The following is a 7,559-nucleotide window of genomic DNA, read 5'->3' on the forward strand; positions in this document are numbered from 1 at the left end:
ATACCAACCGTGCGCTAAACGGCGTCACGGCATGACATGTTTACCGAGTGTAGAAGTATTTGCACTCGGTAATAATAAAGTTTTACCGAGTGTAAGTGCACAACACTCGGTAAACACTATCTTTTACCGAGTGTATTGGCGCAACACTCGGTAAAATTCAACCAAATTTCTTGTTTTTCCCTTCATTCTTTTTCCTCTATCCACATATGATATTTAGTACTCCATTCCAAAATATGGTGTTTATTTCGATTTATTTACTATATTTCACAAAATTTTCATTCTTTATGATAATTAGGTACATATCGTGTAAATTTAATTGTAATAATTAAAATCGAACTCGATAAATCACGAGATTGGAAGAATTAACATTGAAGCATACATCTATGTTATAGAAAAATTTTCATAACGTTTCGGAAGTATTTTTACATTCGTCGCTGCCGAACCGGTACATCTCCCAAAGAGACGCTAAACATTCACAATGACGAGTAGGATTTCTATTAAGAGTGAAATTCAACATTATGATTTGAACTTGGAATTTTTTAGATAGTAAATAGATGACATGAAATAGTTCATGTGAAAGTTTGGTGAATTTTAGGATTAAATTGGCATTTTTTCATTTTTGTTTTGCATGAAATAATGGATACTTTTACCGAGTGTGACCTCAAACACTCGGTAAAGGTTAGCCACGGCCCACCTGTATGTTTACCGAGTGCCGTAGATCTGGGCACTCGGTAAACATGTACCAGGCCCACATGTTATTGGGCTGCGGTGCTTCTGTTTACCGAGTGCCATAGATCTGGGCACTCGGTAAACATGTACCAGGCCCATATGTAATTGGGCTGCGGTGCTTGAGTTTACCGAGTGCCGTATATCTAGGCACTCGGTAAACAGAGGCATTCACTTAGCCGTTTCTCCCTCAAATCGTGCAGACACACACACACCGCATGCCCGCGCATCCCCGCCGCACCGCCGCCGTCCCCTGTGCCGGCGCCTCCCCGCCATCCCCCGCACTTGCGCCCGCGCCTCCCCGCGCCTACGCGCTCCACGCCGACGCCGGCGCCTCCCCACCGCCGCGGCCGCCTCCTCCCCTCCACGCCGTCGCCTCCTCCCCTCCACGCCGTCGCAGAACCGGCGCGCGTGGTGGAAGACGAAGCAGCTGGAGAAGGACTACGACGCGCTGAAGCGCCAGCTCGACGCCGTCAAGGCCGACAACGACGCCCTCCTCTCCCACAACAAGAAGCTCCAGGCCGAGGTCTGTACCGCACAGTACAATTCGATCATCACCTCATCTATTTGCTGTGTTGACTGATCCTCGCCGGCGCCGTCGCGGCCGCGTCCTGGATCTAGGCTAGAAGCGTGCGACTGCCCGCTGTCGCCGTTGCCTCCCCACCGCCGCGGCCGCCTCCTCCCCTCCACCACCGCCGCCACTGGGCGGTCCCCCACAGCCGCCGCCACCGGGAAAGGAAGGGCTGCAACCTCATCCATTGCCGAGGTTTGTTGCTAATCTATCTTCTCAGATTGCAATTTCAGTTTTTCATGCATACCGGTAAATGCCCTAAGCCACTGGAACTTCATGCATACACTCTTTCATGAGTTTGGTTGTGACAATACATGAAGTTCTTGCAATTTGTTTTGCTCTTTTGTGCTATTATGCAGCCTTTGCCAATTGCAGCAAGATCTAATTGTAGGCTGTAGCTTCAAAATAAATGTTTTCAAAGAGTTACCACAATAGTACAGCCTCCAATTGTGACTGACACTAGTAGGTCACTTATTAGCACATTTTCAAAGTGACTAACACTAGTAGGTCACTTATTAGCACATTTAGGAATGAAGCAAATTTGAAGGTAGACAATTGATAGTGTATTAGCAAAATGGAATATTCAAATATACACCGACTTTTCAAATGTAAGGTGACTTCCAAAGCAACTCTTCTAGTACATATATAGTCGTGTCACTTTCATTGTGACTGACTCTAGTATGTCACCTAGCACATTTTGGAATTGAGCAATTCTAAAGATATACAGGTTGTGTCACATTCATAGTGACTAACCTCCTCAAAATGCAAACCTGGCCGGGCTCCTTCTGCATAGCTGTTGTCCATGCACTGGGCAGTGGACAGACTACCTGTATTGAGTAGTGTTGTGATTTGTCCAGTTGCATGTAGGTGCTAACACTGAAGTTTTATAGGAGTATAGCAGTGTCGATAACAAGCATGGGGGATAAGGATCCATCGAGATATGGGGACAAACTGTGGGATGATGTGCTTGTTTTTGCAATCACCTATGGGCCGTGCAGTGTAGCACCCTGTTGCAGACAATGCACAATTCGATTTGCCGCTGCTGCCCTTGCTATCACGTGTCCTAGCTAGCGAGAGCTACAGAGTAGGCGAGTGGGTCATTGCCTAAGCAATATATGTGCCATTTTTTTTACCATCTGCCTAAGGATACCGTCTCGTCACCATATCTTTGATATCTAAATTCAAAATTAAGCAATATATATGTACCATTTTTTATCATCTGATGAGGTCTTCATGAGGGTGAACTTCGATAAGCAATTTGGCCTAATATTGCTGCTGACTTGAACAATAAAAAAACATGTTGCTAGCTGCATCCATGATGCAGTTGCTCTATCCGATCCATCCATCCGTTCATCGTCCATTGCCCTTGACCGAAAGCCTGTGTGCTGGTACCATGCTCCAGCACTATAGTATAGAGCTCACAGCTAGCTATAGTTCTCCTTCATGCACTTGCATATGGTGCGTGCTTTGTGTGGTGGAGGAGTGCGTGGCATCCATTTAGCGGCCTTTCAACCTTAGGTAAAATCTCATCATCCAATCTAGCAAACATCTTCTATGTGAATCGACCAAGAACATGAATGTCTCTTTATCATCTCATATGGTTTTTCTCTAGCACTACTACTCTATTGCTCTAAACTGCAATATCGTCTATATGTTAGGATGGATGACCGTCAGTGGATGTACACGGGCTATCAGAAGAGGGGTCAATACACAAATGAATGGATTGAGAAGGCCAATGATTTCATGACGAAGGCATTTGCAAACGGACGGCGACATGCCTGGTGTCCCTGTAGGAAGTGTAAGAACAAGGCAATGAAAACATATGAGGAGATGAGTAAAGATCTTGTCAACAATGGATTTGTAGAGAACTATACCCGGTGGACCATGCATGGTGAACGCCATCGTGCGAGAGAAGAGGTCGTGAGACAATGGATCGAGGAGTTTGATTCTGAAGCCGGGGTGGCAGAAATGTTAAATGACCATGACATGGCTTTCGATGAAGGAAGTGCAGAGCAGGAGCCAGAGCAAACTGCAAAGGCGTTTTACACCATGTTGGATGCGGCACAACAACCCCTTCACGGGCGCACCAATGTTTCTAAACTAGATGCCATTGCACGTCTAATGGCTGTGAAGTCCCAGTTTAGCTGGAGTAGAGAATCCTTCGATCAACTGTTGACAGTAGTTGGCACCCTACTTCCGGATGATCACGTTCTGCCAAAGAACACGTATGAGTCAAATAAAGTCCTTCGTGCACTCAAGATGTTGTATGAGCAGATACATGCTTGTCCGAACGGATGCATCTTATTCAGGGGAGAACATGCTGACGATAAGTACTGTCCGAAGTGTAAGGCATCTAGGTACATTGATTTAGAATCTGGTGATGGTCGGAAGACGCAAACAAAAGTCGGCGCAAAGATCCTGAGGTACCTTCCTTTCATACCGAGGATCCAACGGCTTTTCATGAGCGAGGAATCCGCAAAACAGATGACGTGGCACAAAACTGGTCGCCGATACACTGACAAGATGATACATCCGTCCGATGGTGAATCATGGAAAAGCTTCGATCGGAGGAGGGGTCCAGCCAGGGTGGAGGAGGATGGCGTGCACAGACTGAGGGTGGAGGGCATGCCCAGGGAGGAGGAGGAGGACGACGACGAGGGCGTGCCCAGGGAGGTGGAGCCTAGGGTGGAGGTGGAGCCCAAGGTGGAGGAGGAGCCCAGGGTGGAGGAGGAGGACGGCGACGATGAGGGCGTCGAGAGCCGACACCTCCTCCACAGGACGACGACGACGAGTTCGTAGCGGCCACGGAGGAGGATGAGGAGGAGGAGGAGACCAGGGAGGAGATAGCGGAGGCGGTGGAGGCACGGAGGGAGGATGAGGCCGAGTGGGCTGAGCGTGAGGAGGATGCCGACTTGCTGGCAGAGGAAAATGGGGTGCCTACGGTTTGGCTGCGAGGGTCGTCGCGCCTCCCAGACTTACCCATACAGAGACAGCCAGTGATTCGACCCTCCGGAACTAAGTAAGTAATTTTTGCATGTTAACACTACTTCACAAGTTTTTAAGTTATAACAGAAACTAATATTCAATCTCAATAACTTTATGGAGGGATTGGGAAATGGTGATCCCAGGGAGTCACTCTCGCCGAGTAAACAGGATCCTGGGTCTTCTGTGCAGGGCAAACTACCCCGGGATGGTGAGGATCGATGGTGTTGTGCAGCCCGCCATGAAGTGGTCCCACTGGCACGCCGCCAGCGATCAGACTGATCGAGCTGGCTGGTGTTATAACAGCAAGGCCGACCGGGTGATGAAAGAGCTGTGGGTACGTGTTCATCGCACTATGCTGATAATAATATCACATTAATTGTATATTACTGACTGTATTTGCTTGTAGGATTACTACACCTTGGCGGAGGGAGTACGTAGGGAGGACGCGGATGACGTGGTGAACAGAGTCTGTGTTCACCGAGTGCAGGACCTCTTCTACGAGACAAAGCTCCTGTGCAGAAGAATTTACCATGGCCGCAGAGGACACAGAGTCACCAGAGCGCAGGCAGTGCACCTGCCCCTAACTAAGGAGCAATACTTGACGGTAAACATGAGATTACATCGTCTGCGATTAATTGCACTGAAATTGATTTATGATTTGTCATGTGCTCATGTACGTGCAGGTGCCTCCTGCTTGGTGTGCGGGGATGGACAACTGCTAGGAGGCCATTGTGGACAAGTGATTGAGTGAGGAGTACAAGCAATATCACGCCGTACGCTCACGTTGCCGTGCGATGATGCAGGGTTCCTCGCACAAACAAGGCCCCACTACCCTCAAGGAATATGCAGCCAGATATGTACACGGATTTCATTTCGTTGTTGCTATGCTAACTTCTAAATGCATAATATCTTATTGTTGTGCTTCTTCCTGCAGACGTGGTTCCACCCCGGCTAGGAGTGCGCCTCGTTCAAGGCATATGCCTTGGCACACAAGGGCAAGGCAAAGGACCCCGACCTCGTCTACAACCCGGAGGACCCGTCCGAGGCATACAGCAACCCGAGCGTGCACAGGCGCCTCAGCGAGTACACGGCGATGGCGAGAGAGATCCATGGGTTAGAATTTGATCCGAGCACCGCTGACCTCGAGGGTGACATCATCATGAGGTTGGGACCAGGTAAGCCACACGGGCGGTACTATATGGGCAACAGCACCATAGACACGGCCAACACTCAGACACTCGCCTAGATTAGAGCCCGGAGCACGAGTTTGAGTCCGGCCATACGCCCACGCTCACAGCCCCAGGTGGTAGCACTCCAAGTTAGTTCTGTTGCATTCGTTGTCCATTCATTTTCTACTCGTTCTTTATTTGCATTCTAACTATGTGATAAATAATTGTAGGCCCAGATTGAAGCCCTGCAGGAGTCACAGCAGGCCTCACAGAGCCAGCTTCAGGCCCTCGAGCTGTTGCACCAGGCCGAGTTGGCACAGGAGAGGGCGCGAGTGCAGACCCAGCTTGAGGCCTTCCAGCAGGCGCACAAGGACTGGTACGAGTACATGGCCCGTTTTTCTCAGAGCATGGGCCAGCCTCCACCTCCGCGCGACGGCACTCCTATGAGTCACTTAGATGCACTCTTCACTTTCGTGTCATATAGAGCTACCTTCGACTTATACCTTAGTTTGACCTACCATAGCTTAGACCTTAGAATTTGCTTTGATCCGGATAACTCACATGTGCAATCTCATTCTAGGGACCTTCTACAGCTGGATCGAACAATGATATGTAGGGTGATCAAGACCTGGACTTGACTCCGTTTCTTCGTAGGCCTCCGACCATGTGACAGGCCATCCGACCTTGTTTGATAGTTTTGTATGTTGAACTGTGGACTTGGTTGAACTTTGTGGACTTTGGACATATGTTGATGGTGTTTGTGGACTTTGCATGGTGCTTGTCGACATATGTTTGTTATTGTGAGTGGATGTGACATTTGTGCATTGTGATATAATTTCCTGTGATTTTGTTGCTTATTGTGACTGGATATGCACTGAAACAAACAAACAAAAATTCTGTGGACATATTTTACCGAGTGTGGCACTCGTTAAAACAGAGATTCTGTCAGTTTTACCGAGTGTAGCACTCGGTAAAACAGCGACCAGAACCAAAATGGTTCTGATTCTGTGAATTTTACCGAGGGTGCCATTTTTTACCAAGTACTTTTTACCGAGTGCCGCTTTCCCACTCGGAAATATTTGACTACTTTTTACCGAGTGGGAACACTCGGTAAACACTCTGTGCCATTTTTTACCGAGTGCCAGGTCCCCACTCGGAAATATTTGACTACTTTTTACCGTGTGGGAACACTCGGTAAACATTATTCCTGAAGTTTATTTGCGGAATTGTTTTAATCACGAAAATGGTTATTATTTTACCGAGTGTTAGGAGCTACACTCGGTAAACATTATTCAAAAAATTTATTTGCGGAATTATTTTAATCACGAAATGCTAATTTATTTACCGAGTGCTGCTAGTGACACTCGGTAAACGTCGCCGTTAACGGTCAGTTTGGAAGCTGACGACCGTGAAGTCATAATTGTTTACCGAGTGTCATTGTAGCACTCGGTAACTCTCTGCGCCGAGTGCTGCGATATTAGACACTCGGTAAAATAACTTCACCGAGTCGTTGTTTGCCGAGTCCACTTTACCGAGTGTGGCACTTGGTAAAGAGTTTGCCGAGTGTGTAGCACTATTTGCCGAGTGTTACTCACACTCGGTAAATACACAGTATCCCGTAGTGTAAGTTCTTGAAGCGACCAGGGAATACGACCTATATGCTCCACATACGGAGAAGGCTACTGGTAGCTAGATACTAGTTTGACTTTAAGTGAAACTCGTTCACATAAAACATGCGAATTCAAGCCGTAGTCCATTGTTCAAGTTGTGGATGGGCGTAATTTGAAGTTCTAGGCGGAAGTTCAACTAATAGTTTTTGCTGAAACACTAGTATATCAAACAGTACTAGTAGCGATAACATGCAATCTTTAAATGGGCATTTGAGATCTAGTGGGGGATTGTTGTAATAAATAGTCTTGACCCATTAGAAACTCAAAATTTCCCATGAAGAAATCTCATAGACCCATTCATGTGAGCAAGAGAGGAGGAATGGGAACATTTAGTCCTCCCTTGCTTGGGGAAGTGGAGGTAGCCATGCTTAAATATGGAAGTCATCTTCACTTTTCTCAAGTCTAGTGTGAGGAGGAGAAAAGGAAGCCCACATGCGC

The sequence above is a fragment of the Miscanthus floridulus genome, chromosome 6, assembly GCF_019320115.1.
Source record: "Miscanthus floridulus cultivar M001 chromosome 6, ASM1932011v1, whole genome shotgun sequence".
Taxonomy (NCBI): domain Eukaryota; kingdom Viridiplantae; phylum Streptophyta; class Magnoliopsida; order Poales; family Poaceae; genus Miscanthus; species Miscanthus floridulus.